We start from the raw sequence: 13,150 nt of genomic DNA on the forward strand, positions 1-13,150 counted from the left end.
TGTGTGCTGGTAGTGGGGCAATGAGTCCTGAGAGGGGTCAGTGTGTGCTGGCAGTGGGGCAATGAGTCCTGAGAGGGGTCAGTGTGTGCTGGTAGTGGGGCAATGAGTGCTGAGAGGGGTCAGTGTGTGCTAGTAGTGGGGCAATGAGCCCTGAGAGGGGTCAGTGTGTGCTGGTAGTGGGGCAATGAGCCCTGAGAGGGGTCAGTGTGTGCTGGTAGTGGGGCAATGAGTCCTGAGAGGGGTCAGTGTGTGCTGGTAGTGGGGCAATGAGCCCTGAGAGGGGTCAGTGTGTGCTAGTAGTGGGGCAATGAGTCCTGAGAGGGGTCAGTGTGTGCTGGTAGTGGGGCAATGAGACCTGAGAGGGGTCAGTGTGTGCTGGTAGTGGGGCAATGAGTGCTGAGAGGGGTCAGTGTGTGCTGGTAGTGGGGCAATGAGTCCTGAGAGGGGTCAGTGTGTGCTGGTAGTGGGGCAATGAGTCCTGAGACGGGTCAGTGTGTGCTGGTAGTGGGGCAATGAGTCCTGAGAGGGGTCAGTGTGTGCTGGTAGTGGGGCAATGAGTCCTGAGATGGGTCAGTGTGTGCTGGTAGTGGGGCAATGAGTCCTGAGAGGGGTCAGTGTGTGCTGGTAGTGGGGCAATGAGTCCTGAGACGGGTCAGTGTGTGCTGGTAGTGGGGCAATGAGCCCTGAGAGGGGTCAGTGTGTGCTGGTAGTGGGGCAATGAGTGCTGAGAGGGGTCAGTGTGTGCTGGTAGTGGGGCAATGAGTCCTGAGAGGGGTCAGTGTGTGCTGGTAGTGGGGCAATGAGTCCTGAGACGGGTCAGTGTGTGCTGGTAGTGGGGCAATGAGTCCTGAGAGGGGTCAGTGTGTGCTGGTAGTGGGGCAATGAGTCCTGAGAGGGGTCAGTGTGTGCTGGTAGTGGGACGATGAGTCCTGAGACGGGTCAGTGTGTGCTGGTAGTGGGGCAATGAGTGCTGAGAGGGGTCAGTGTGTGCTGGTAGTGGGGCAATGAGTCCTGAGAGGGGTCAGTGTGTGCTGGTAGTGGGGCAATGAGTCCTGAGACGGGTCAGTGTGTGCTGGTAGTGGGGCAATGAGTGCTGAGAGGGGTCAGTGTGTGCTGGTAGTGGGACGATGAGTCCTGAGAGGGGTCAGTGTGTGCTGGTAGTGGGGCAATGAGTCCTGAGAGGGGTCAGTGTGTGCTGGTAGTGGGGCAATGAGTGCTGAGAGGGGTCAGTGTGTGCTGGTAGTGGGGCAATGAGTGCTGAGAGGGGTCAGTGTGTGCTGGTAGTGGGACGATGAGTCCTGAGAGGGGTCAGTGTGTGCTGGTAGTGGGGCAATGAGTCCTGAGAGGGGTCAGTGTGTGCTGGTAGTGGGGCAATGAGTCCTGAGAGGGGTCAGTGTGTGCTGGTAGTGGGGCAATGAGTCCTGAGAGGGGTCAGTGTGTGCTGGTAGTGGGGCAATGAGTCCTGAGAGGGGTCAGTGTGTGCTGGTAGTGGGGCAATGAGTGCTGAGAGGGGTCAGTGTGTGCTGGTAGTGGGACGATGAGTCCTGACAGGTATTCAGTGTGTGCTGGTAGTGGGGCAATGAGTGCTGAGAGGGGTCAGTGTGTGCTGGTAGTGGGGCAATGAGTCCTGAGAGGGGTCAGTGTGTGCTGGCAGTGGGGCAATGAGTCCTGACAGGTATTCAGTGTGTGCTAATAGTGGGGCAATGAGTGCTAAGAGGGGTCAGTGTGTGCTGGTAGTGGGGCAATGAGTCCTGAGAGGGGTCAGTGTGTGCTGGTAGTGGGGCAATGAGTCCTGAGAGGGGTCAGTGTGTGCTGGTAGTGGGGCAATGAGTCCTGAGAGGGGTCAGTGTGTGCTGGTAGTGGGGCAATGAGTCCTGAGAGGGGTCAGTGTGTGCTGGTAGTGGGGCAATGAGTGCTGAGAGGGGTCAGTGTGTGCTGGTAGTGGGACGATGAGTCCTGACAGGTATTCAGTGTGTGCTGGTAGTGGGGCAATGAGTGCTGAGAGGGGTCAGTGTGTGCTGGTAGTGGGGCAATGAGTCCTGAGAGGGGTCAGTGTGTGCTGGCAGTGGGGCAATGAGTCCTGACAGGTATTCAGTGTGTGCTAATAGTGGGGCAATGAGTGCTAAGAGGGGTCAGTGTGTGCTGGTAGTGGGGCAATGAGTCCTGAGAGGGGTCAGTGTGTGCTGGTAGTGGGGCAATGAGTCCTGAGAGGGGTCAGTGTGTGCTGGTAGTGGGGCAATGAGTCCTGAGAGGGGTCAGTGTGTGCTGGTAGTGGGGCAATGAGTCCTGAGAGGGGTCAGTGTGTGCTGGTAGTGGGGCAATGAGCCCTGAGAGGGGTCAGTGTGTGCTGGCAGTGGGGCAATGAGTCCTGAGAGGGGTCAGTGTGTGCTGGTAGTGGGGCAATGAGTCCTGAGAGGGGTCAGTGTGTGCTGGCAGTGGGGCAATGAGTCCTGAGAGGGGTCAGTGTGTGCTGGTAGTGGGGCAATGAGTGCTGAGAGGGGTCAGTGTGTGCTAGTAGTGGGGCAATGAGCCCTGAGAGGGGTCAGTGTGTGCTGGTAGTGGGGCAATGAGCCCTGAGAGGGGTCAGTGTGTGCTGGTAGTGGGGCAATGAGTCCTGAGAGGGGTCAGTGTGTGCTGGTAGTGGGGCAATGAGCCCTGAGAGGGGTCAGTGTGTGCTAGTAGTGGGGCAATGAGTCCTGAGAGGGGTCAGTGTGTGCTGGTAGTGGGGCAATGAGACCTGAGAGGGGTCAGTGTGTGCTGGTAGTGGGGCAATGAGTGCTGAGAGGGGTCAGTGTGTGCTGGTAGTGGGGCAATGAGTCCTGAGAGGGGTCAGTGTGTGCTGGTAGTGGGGCAATGAGTCCTGAGACGGGTCAGTGTGTGCTGGTAGTGGGGCAATGAGCCCTGAGAGGGGTCAGTGTGTGCTGGTAGTGGGGCAATGAGTGCTGAGAGGGGTCAGTGTGTGCTGGTAGTGGGGCAATGAGTCCTGAGAGGGGTCAGTGTGTGCTGGTAGTGGGGCAATGAGTCCTGAGACGGGTCAGTGTGTGCTGGTAGTGGGGCAATGAGTCCTGAGACGGGTCAGTGTGTGCTGGTAGTGGGGCAATGAGTCCTGAGAGGGGTCAGTGTGTGCTGGTAGTGGGGCAATGAGTCCTGAGAGGGGTCAGTGTGTGCTGGTAGTGGGACGATGAGTCCTGAGACGGGTCAGTGTGTGCTGGTAGTGGGGCAATGAGTGCTGAGAGGGGTCAGTGTGTGCTGGTAGTGGGGCAATGAGTCCTGAGAGGGGTCAGTGTGTGCTGGTAGTGGGGCAATGAGTCCTGAGACGGGTCAGTGTGTGCTGGTAGTGGGGCAATGAGTGCTGAGAGGGGTCAGTGTGTGCTGGTAGTGGGACGATGAGTCCTGAGAGGGGTCAGTGTGTGCTGGTAGTGGGGCAATGAGTCCTGAGAGGGGTCAGTGTGTGCTGGTAGTGGGGCAATGAGTGCTGAGAGGGGTCAGTGTGTGCTGGTAGTGGGGCAATGAGTGCTGAGAGGGGTCAGTGTGTGCTGGTAGTGGGACGATGAGTCCTGAGAGGGGTCAGTGTGTGCTGGTAGTGGGGCAATGAGTCCTGAGAGGGGTCAGTGTGTGCTGGTAGTGGGGCAATGAGTCCTGAGAGGGGTCAGTGTGTGCTGGTAGTGGGGCAATGAGTCCTGAGAGGGGTCAGTGTGTGCTGGTAGTGGGGCAATGAGTCCTGAGAGGGGTCAGTGTGTGCTGGTAGTGGGGCAATGAGTGCTGAGAGGGGTCAGTGTGTGCTGGTAGTGGGACGATGAGTCCTGACAGGTATTCAGTGTGTGCTGGTAGTGGGGCAATGAGTGCTGAGAGGGGTCAGTGTGTGCTGGTAGTGGGGCAATGAGTCCTGAGAGGGGTCAGTGTGTGCTGGCAGTGGGGCAATGAGTCCTGACAGGTATTCAGTGTGTGCTAATAGTGGGGCAATGAGTGCTAAGAGGGGTCAGTGTGTGCTGGCAGTGGGGCAATGAGTCCTGAGAGGGGTCAGTGTGTGCTGGTAGTGGGGCAATGAGTCCTGAGAGGGGTCAGTGTGTGCTGGTAGTGGGGCAATGAGTCCTGAGAGGGGTCAGTGTGTGCTGGTAGTGGGGCAATGAGTCCTGAGAGGGGTCAGTGTGTGCTGGTAGTGGGGCAATGAGCCCTGAGAGGGGTCAGTGTGTGCTGGCAGTGGGGCAATGAGTCCTGAGAGGGGTCAGTGTGTGCTGGTAGTGGGGCAATGAGTCCTGAGAGGGGTCAGTGTGTGCTGGCAGTGGGGCAATGAGTCCTGAGAGGGGTCAGTGTGTGCTGGTAGTGGGGCAATGAGTGCTGAGAGGGGTCAGTGTGTGCTAGTAGTGGGGCAATGAGCCCTGAGAGGGGTCAGTGTGTGCTGGTAGTGGGGCAATGAGTGCTGAGAGGGGTCAGTGTGTGCTGGTAGTGGGGCAATGAGTCCTGAGAGGGGTCAGTGTGTGCTGGTAGTGGGGCAATGAGTCCTGAGACGGGTCAGTGTGTGCTGGTAGTGGGGCAATGAGTGCTGAGAGGGGTCAGTGTGTGCTGGTAGTGGGACGATGAGTCCTGAGAGGGGTCAGTGTGTGCTGGTAGTGGGGCAATGAGTCCTGAGAGGGGTCAGTGTGTGCTGGTAGTGGGGCAATGAGTGCTGAGAGGGGTCAGTGTGTGCTGGTAGTGGGGCAATGAGTGCTGAGAGGGGTCAGTGTGTGCTGGTAGTGGGACGATGAGTCCTGAGAGGGGTCAGTGTGTGCTGGTAGTGGGGCAATGAGTCCTGAGAGGGGTCAGTGTGTGCTGGTAGTGGGGCAATGAGTGCTGAGAGGGGTCAGTGTGTGCTAGTAGTGGGGCAATGAGTCCTGAGAGGGGTCAGTGTGTGCTGGTAGTGGGGCAATGAGTCCTGAGAGGGGTCAGTGTGTGCTGGTAGTGGGGCAATGAGTCCTGAGAGGGGTCATTGTGTGCTGGTAGTGGGGCAATGAGTCCTGAGAGGGGTCAGTGTGTGCTGGCAGTGGGGCAATGAGTCCTGAGAGGGGTCAGTGTGTGCTAGTAGTGGGGCAATGAGTCCTGAGAGGGGTCAGTGTGTGCTGGTAGTGGGGCAATGAGTGCTGAGAGGGGTCAGTGCGTGCTGGTAATGGGGCAATGAGTCCTGAGAGGGGTCAGTGTGTGCTGGTAGTGGGGCAATGAGTCCTGAGAGGGGTCAGTGTGTGCTGGTAGTGGGGCAATGAGTGCTGAGAGGGGTCAGTGTGTGCTGGTAGTGGGACGATGAGTCCTGAGAGGGGTCAGTGTGTGCTGGTAGTGGGGCAATGAGTCCTGAGAGGGGTCAGTGTGTGCTGGTAGTGGGGCAATGAGTGCTGAGAGGGGTCAGTGTGTGCTGGTAGTGGGGCAATGAGTGCTGAGAGGGGTCAGTGTGTGCTGGTAGTGGGACGATGAGTCCTGAGAGGGGTCAGTGTGTGCTGGTAGTGGGGCAATGAGTCCTGAGAGGGGTCAGTGTGTGCTGGTAGTGGGGCAATGAGTGCTGAGAGGGGTCAGTGTGTGCTAGTAGTGGGGCAATTAGTCCTGAGAGGGGTCAGTGTGTGCTGGTAGTGGGGCAATGAGTCCTGAGAGGGGTCAGTGTGTGCTGGCAGTGGGGCAATGAGTCCTGAGAGGGGTCAGTGTGTGCTGGTAGTGGGGCAATGAGTCCTGAGAGGGGTCAGTGTGTGCTGGTAGTGGGGCAATGAGTCCTGAGAGGGGTCAGTGTGTGCTGGCAGTGGGGCAATGAGTCCTGAGAGGGGTCAGTGTGTGCTAGTAGTGGGGCAATGAGTCCTGAGAGGGGTCAGTGTGTGCTGGTAGTGGGGCAATGAGTGCTGAGAGGGGTCAGTGTGTGCTGGTAGTGGGGCAATGAGTCCTGAGAGGGGTCAGTGTGTGCTGGTAGTGGGGCAATGAGTCCTGAGAGGGGTCAGTGTGTGCTGGCAGTGGGGCAATGAGCCCTGAGAGGGGTCAGTGTGTGCTGGTAGTGGGGCAATGAGTCCTGAGAGGGGTCAGTGTGTGCTGGTAGTGGGGCAATGAGTGCTGAAGGGGTCAGTGTGTGCTGGTAGTGGGGCAATGAGTCCTGAGAGGGGTCAGTGTGTGCTGGTAGTGGGGCAATGAGTGCTGAGAGGGGTCAGTGTGTGCTAGTAGTGGGGCAATGAGTCCTTAGAGGGGTCAGTGTGTGCTGGTAGTGGGGCAATGAGTGCTGAGAGGGGGGAATTGCATGCAGGGTAGGGTGGTGAGTGCTGAGAGGGGTTTAGTGTAATTTGGGAGGGGGTTAGTATGTGCTGAGAGAGGGTGATGACGGTGCTGGGAGGGGAGCAGTGAGTGCTGAGAGGGGGGTGGGGGCAGTGAGTGCATGCAGGGTGAGGGCTGTCGGGTTTAGTGTGTTCTGGGGGTGCAGTGTGTGCTGGGAGGGAGGAGGCAACTGTGTGCTTGGTGGGGGTCAGTGAGTGTTGGGAGATGGTCAGAAAGTTTGTTAGTCCCTTGAAGTATAGTAAGCTATATGCATCAACTAAAAATGATAGGCAGCACTAGACATGCCCACTCCAAGGGGGTGTGCAGATAGGTTACTAGAATCTTTGGGCGGCCCCTTAAAAATTTAGCTTTGGGGCCCACAAAGTTCTAGTTACGCCCCTAACCACTACAACTAGACCTTTCCCATGAGACCAGACCCCCTTCAAATTTTGTAACGTGTGGCAAGGGCACGTGGATAAGTATTTAGGGGGGCGCTGAAGTATAGCTTCGCTTACCAAAAAATGTGGCCTCGGGCCGGCCCTGCCCTGGCATTACCCTCTCCCTGTCACCTAATACTGTCACCCCCTCCCTGGCATCACTCTCTTCCTGTCACCCTCTCCCTGGCATCACGCTCTTCCCATCACCCTCTCCCTGTCACCCTCTCTCTGTCGTCACCCTCTCACTGTCATCACCCTCTCGGTGGCGTCACTCACCGCTGTCGCCCTCTCCCTGGCATCACCCTCTCCCTGTCACCTACTACTGTCACCCTCTCCCTGGCATCATGCTCTTCCTGTCACCCTCTCTCTGGCATCACGCATTTCCTATCACCCTCTCCCTGGTATCACCCTCTCCCTGTCACCCTCTCCCTGGCGTCACCCTCTCCCTGTCACCTACTACTGTCACCCTCTTCCTGGCATCATGCTCTTCCTATCACCCTCTCCCTGGCATCACCCTCTCCCTGTCACCTAATACTGTCACCCTCTCCCTGGCATCATGCTCTTCCTGTCACCCTCTCCCTGGCATCACGCTCTTCCTATCACCCTCTCCCTGGCATCACCCTCTCCCTGTCACCTGCTACTGTCACCCTCTCCCTGGCATCACGCTCTTCCTGTCACCCTCTCCCTGGCATCACGCTCTTCCTGTCACCCTCTCTCTGGCATCATGCTCTTCCTGTCACCCTCTCTCTGGCATCACGCTCTTCCTATCACCCTCTCCCTGGCATCACCCTCTCCCTGTCACCTAATCCGGTCACCCTCTCCCTGGCATCATGCTCTTCCTGTCATCCTCTCCCTGGCATCATGCTCTTCCTGTCAACCTCTCTCTGGCATCACGCTCTTCCTATCACCCTCTCCCTGGCATCACCCTCTCCCTGTCACCTACTACTGTCACCCTCTCCCTGGCATCACGCTCTTCCTATCACCCTCTCCCTGGCATCACCCTCTCCCTGTCACCCTCTCCCTGGCATCACGCTCTTCCTATCACCCTCTCCCTGGCATCACCCTCTCCCTGTCACCTACTACTGTCACCCTCTCCCTGGCATCACGCTCTTCCTGTCACCCTCTCCCTGGCATCACGCTCTTCCTATCACCCACTCCCTGGCGTCACCCTCTCCCTGTCACCCACAGCTGTCACCCTCTCCCTGGCATCACCCTCTCCCTGGTGTCACCCTCCCTGTCACCCACTACTGTCACCCTCTACTTGGAGTCACGCTCTCCCTGTCACCCACTGCTGGCTATTTTGTTGTCCAGGACTTCCATTAACTTAATAGCGTGGCACTAAAGTTAATGGAAGCCATGGACAACAAAATTGTCCTCCTCCCACTCCCTTCTCAGTCCCAAACACTAATATTTATTTTTTTATAAAAATGTAAAATATATTAGCTGCCTACTCATCACAAGTTTGATGAGCAGGCAGGCTGCGGGCATTAGTGGTGATGGCATCATACTGAGATGCGAATTAGTGGCGAGGGGGGCCGGCGCAGGTGATGGCAGCAATTTTGTAAGCAATTGGCGGAGGCTGTAGCCATTAGTGGCGGGGGTAGCGGGCATCAGCGGGCATAGGCTCAGGTGCAGTAGCAGGCATCAGCTCAGCAGTAGTAAGGGTCATCGGTGGGACTCAGTAGATATTATGGCTGCAGTGCCTCACCAGCCACTGACCTCACCGCACGCCACTGCTTCCCGCGGTGCTCTTTTATACTCCCCGGCGAAGGTTTGCGGCATAATTAACGCATGTTGTATTATACTACTCAACATTTGTGTCACAAAACGTTTGCCGGTGACTATTCATCGCAGGGTTTTCCGCAACGGGAATCGTTCTTCTGCTCCACCTGTGAGTATGGATGAAGGAGATGAAGCGAGACGCCATATAATCCGGACATTCTTTTCATCATCCTTTGAGTATAATTGTAATTTTTTTTTTTTTTTTTGTAAATCAGTGTTATTTTATATTTTTATTCCAAAAAAATTTTTTTTTAAATTACAGAGTTCTATCCTATTGACAGCCAGCGTCCTGTTTATCCCTTAAGTTGCATCAAGTTGAAGGCGTCCCGTTGACGAGTGTTTGCCAGTTACCAGTTTGGTGTGTTTACCCGGTTTTTGAATTCTGTTCTGTGTAAAGTGGCCTTCTACCATGACGAAAAAATCTACAAAGAAATATAAGTAGGCGCTGGTGTACTGGCTATGAGACACTGATGATATTAATACTGACTGCAGCTTCACTTATTTGAGGTGCTGAGCCTCAAAAAACAAAAATTAATAAAAACCACAGAGAGAAGCGCTGTCACTAAAGTATTAATATATTTTATTAAAAATGACCTTATTCATATATAAAAATTATGAGAAAACCTAAACATCCTGTGACTTTAAAAAATCTTTTAGCAGCAACACATCAAAACATGTAACAATTTGTATTCCTCACTAAGGTCTCCTTTGGAACAATGTATCAATCTACCCTTTATATAATGTATGGTAACTCTTGTGATTAACAGGAATTCTTTAGAGTAAGCTCCACGCGTGGGCTGATTGAAACACTTGAAACCATATATTGGTAGAGGGTTTAAAAGTTCTTCCGTGGTGTATATAGGGATTATTCACATTGATGTCATCCGCTCCATTATTTGTGAAATCCCTATTTAGCTCTTATTTCTCAATAATGCCGTCCAGAATTGATCAGCTTTTCTTATGAAGCTTATAATTGCACAATAACAGATTAAGCATGTGACGCTATTTTGGAGTCTGTTATTATACTAAACCCAACTTATGCAATGGGCAACAATTGTGTTATGTCCGTAGGGCGCCGGCTGCCCGCTCTGGGACACTGCAATAGAATGTGCAGGGCTTGTGAGAAATAATAGATAAAACGCTCACAGTCTCATTCAGATCGGCATAAAAATGCAAAGGCTATAATGCTCTCTCACCACTTTCCATCAAGCTTCACCTGGAGCACACTGCTAGCTGTCATAAGCTGAATCTCCGTTTGGTGCGGTGAGCCAAATGCCGAACAGATGCTGGGTGAGGCGCTGAGCGGCGGATGCTGTCGGGGACGTGCTGCAGAAATCAGTCTCTGTTCGTGATGGTTAGCTGGATGCCAAGCAGAATGTCGGGCAATGTAATCAGACGGATTGCTTGACGCGTTTCTCAGCCTCAATCCTGGGGCTGTTTCCTCAGCCTCAATCCTGAGGAAACAGCCCCAGGATTGAGGCTGAGAAACGCGTCAAGCAATCCGTCTGATTACATTGCCCGACATTCTGCTTGGCATCCAGCTAACCATCACGAACAGAGACTGATTTCTGCAGCACGTCCCCGACAGCATCCGCCGCTCAGCGCCTCACCCAGCATCTGTTCGGCATTTGGCTCACCGCACCAAACGGAGATTCAGCTTATGACAGCTAGCAGTGTGCTCCAGGTGAAGCTTGATGGAAAGTGGTGAGAGAGCATTATAGCCTTTGCATTTTTATGCCGATCTGAATGAGACTGTGAGCGTTTTATCTATTATTTCTCACAAGCCCTGCACATTCTATTGCAGTGTCCCAGAGCGGGCAGCCGGCGCCCTACGGACATAACACAATTGTTGCCCATTGCATAAGTTGGGTTTAGTATAATAACAGACTCCAAAATAGCGTCACATGCTTAATCTGTTATTGTGCAATTATAAGCTTCATAAGAAAAGCTGATCAATTCTGGACGGCATTATTGAGAAATAAGAGCTAAATAGGGATTTCACAAATAATGGAGCGGATGACATCAATGTGAATAATCCCTATATACATCACGGAAGAACTTTTAAACCCTCTACCAATATATGGTTTCAAGTGTTTCAATCAACCCACGCGTGGAGCTTACTCTAAAGAATTCCTGTTAATCACAAGAGTTACCATACATTATATAAAGGGTAGATTGATACATTGTTCCAAAGGAGACCTTAGTGAGGAATACAAATTGTTACATGTTTTGATGTGTTGCTGCTAAAAGATTTTTTAAAGTCACAGGATGTTTAGGTTTTCTCATAATTTTTATATATGAATAAGGTCATTTTTAATAAAATATATTAATACTTTAGTGACAGCGCTTCTCTCTGTGGTTTCTACCATGACGGCCTACTTTTGATGTGGACCTTCCCCCACTGCGATTTTACCAAAAACAACCTCCAGGAGAGATGCTAGACCCCAACCTCCCTGATGTCAATGTTACCTGTGTGTTGTTGCCTGCACCTGCTCTTCTTCTTTTTCAGGAGGGATGTCACGCTTTGAAGTAACTTGCAAATACTATTTTTCTCTTCCACAGGTTTTCCCTGGAATGTAACTCCATGACTCTGAACACCAAAGTGGACAGTGGAGCTAAGACCCTCACCCCTGCTACCATGCTGGCCTACCTCAAGACCTTCAATACCCCCACACTCCTTAAATGCCCACTTCTAACTTACATTTACAATATTTTAAAGAAAAACACAAAACTTCTCAATTTAAAGTTTTATTGAAGAAAAATAAACAGTCGTATTTTTATTGTTCATAAAAAATATAAAAAATAAAATAAAAAAGTGTTTGTTCTTCATACATTCCTTGTTCTTGTGTATATTTCTGAAAAAAATAGAGAATCAGACTTAAGTAAAGGGCACTGTAATGATGTCACGTTCACATTCCTTTCCCAAGAACATTTGTGGAACCACACAGCCCAGCCAAAACCCATTTCTGGACTGTGTGGCTCCACAAGTGCAGGCGGGTCAGGGTTTGTGTAAGTGTGTGTAAAGTGAAACATGCCATTACTCACCATTGTAAAGTCATCGAGAACAACGCTGTCCACGCCTCTTTGTTGACCATCTCTGAAGAATTTTAAAAGTCTGTGAATGCTCAAGTTACACAACTTTTTTACAGAGGTGTATTTCTTAAAAAATAAACGTGGAATCAGATATGCTCTTTGGCCTATCATATATGTAAACCAAAAGGAGCTTTCATCCTTTACCACATTCATACATGCCCGCGCATGTATGGCTACATATAGCTACTTGGTAGTAAATGCTCAGGGAGGGATGGGGGGTGGGGGGAATACGTAAAATAAAAACAATCCAAAGAAAAAAACAAACTAATGGGAGGGAGAAAAGGGGAAGCACAGAAAAAGAACATTTTAAATAATGAAAAAATACGACCGCGCTATCGTGTGTGGGGGCTGTCCTAATCCTCTTCCTCCGGAGGGGGCGACGGTGTCCTTGGTGGCTGTAGAGGGCGCTGCATTTGCCTTTGTGGGCGTGCTGGTGTAGCTGTTGAGGCCGGTGTCCGCATTGGTGGTGGAGGCATCTGGTAGATGGGGTACATCACTGCTTACCCTTGGTACTGCTGTGACTGTCTGTACCAGGGTTGTGGTGGAGCAAGGGCAGGAGGCGTCAGTGTGCTGGTGGTGGCGGAGGTGGTGGTTGAACGACATGTTGTTGACGTGTCCCTGGGAGTTTTCGTAGATCAACTGGAGAACTGTTGCGATGAGCTGTGAGTTGGAAGCTGTCTGTAGCTGGCTCTTCGACATGTTCTGGAAGCTTTGTGACTCACATGGCGTGTTCTCCACCAGCTTGTTGAGGATTGGTCCCGAGGTGGTGATGCTCTGCGCGCAGGTGAAGTTCTATGCACTGCTGATGTTTGGCGCACAGATGATGGTCTGCTTGCTGGTGTTGACCGGCGCACAGGGGATGGTCTGCGCGCTGGTGATGTCCTGCGTGCAGGTGACGTCCTCTGGGCAGGCGTGTCTAGGGGAAAGGAGAAACACACTTTAGCAAAGAAATGAATAATAGTTTAGTACAGCACATTTGAATGAATTTTTACCATCACGCCTCCATTTGGACTGCTGGGCTCCCGCCGTCTTCTGGGTGATTCTTCCTCCTCGGGAAAGCCAGCAGGGCTGGTGAAGTCCACACTGCCTGGAACTCCTTGGACCATGACAGGGTTCATGCACCTTTTGATGACTTCCTCCCAGGGCAGCCACTTGAAATTCAAAGCCGGACCATCTCCGGTTGTTGTCTCGTGCCGGCGCTGAATCCCCATCTTTTTCTTGGTCTGTCTACAGTAGTCACTGTAACTCTTCATGCAGTTTCTGGTGTCCCAACGGTTTCCAGATACTGCAGTGACATGATCCGCGATGGCCTCCCAGATCTTCCTCTTTGCCTTTGCTGCTGTTGTCTGTGCCTTTGGTCCATACAGAACGTCGTAGGACCGGTCGACGCCATACACTAGGACAGTTTTCCGCCTCGGTGTGCTGGGATCCACACTGAATCTTCCGCCCTGTTTCTTCTCCAGAGGCTTCCTCGTCTGACTGATACTCTGGCTGGCTTGTTGGCTTTTAGGAAAATAAATTACATACAACTAATACAATAACAATGACCTGTAGGTGTGCCTCAAGGTGTGTCAGTGATCCTG

General features: G+C 52.6%; 1 long non-coding RNA gene across 3 annotated transcripts in view; it reads right to left on the reverse strand.

Annotated features, from left to right (window-relative positions):
• Positions 1-13,150, reverse strand: part of LOC134970404 (uncharacterized) — a 458,298-nt gene that overhangs the window by 278,789 nt on the left and 166,359 nt on the right. The gene's annotated exons all lie outside the window — the stretch shown is intronic.

The sequence above is a fragment of the Pseudophryne corroboree genome, chromosome 11, assembly GCF_028390025.1.
Source record: "Pseudophryne corroboree isolate aPseCor3 chromosome 11, aPseCor3.hap2, whole genome shotgun sequence".
Classification (NCBI taxonomy): domain Eukaryota; kingdom Metazoa; phylum Chordata; class Amphibia; order Anura; family Myobatrachidae; genus Pseudophryne; species Pseudophryne corroboree.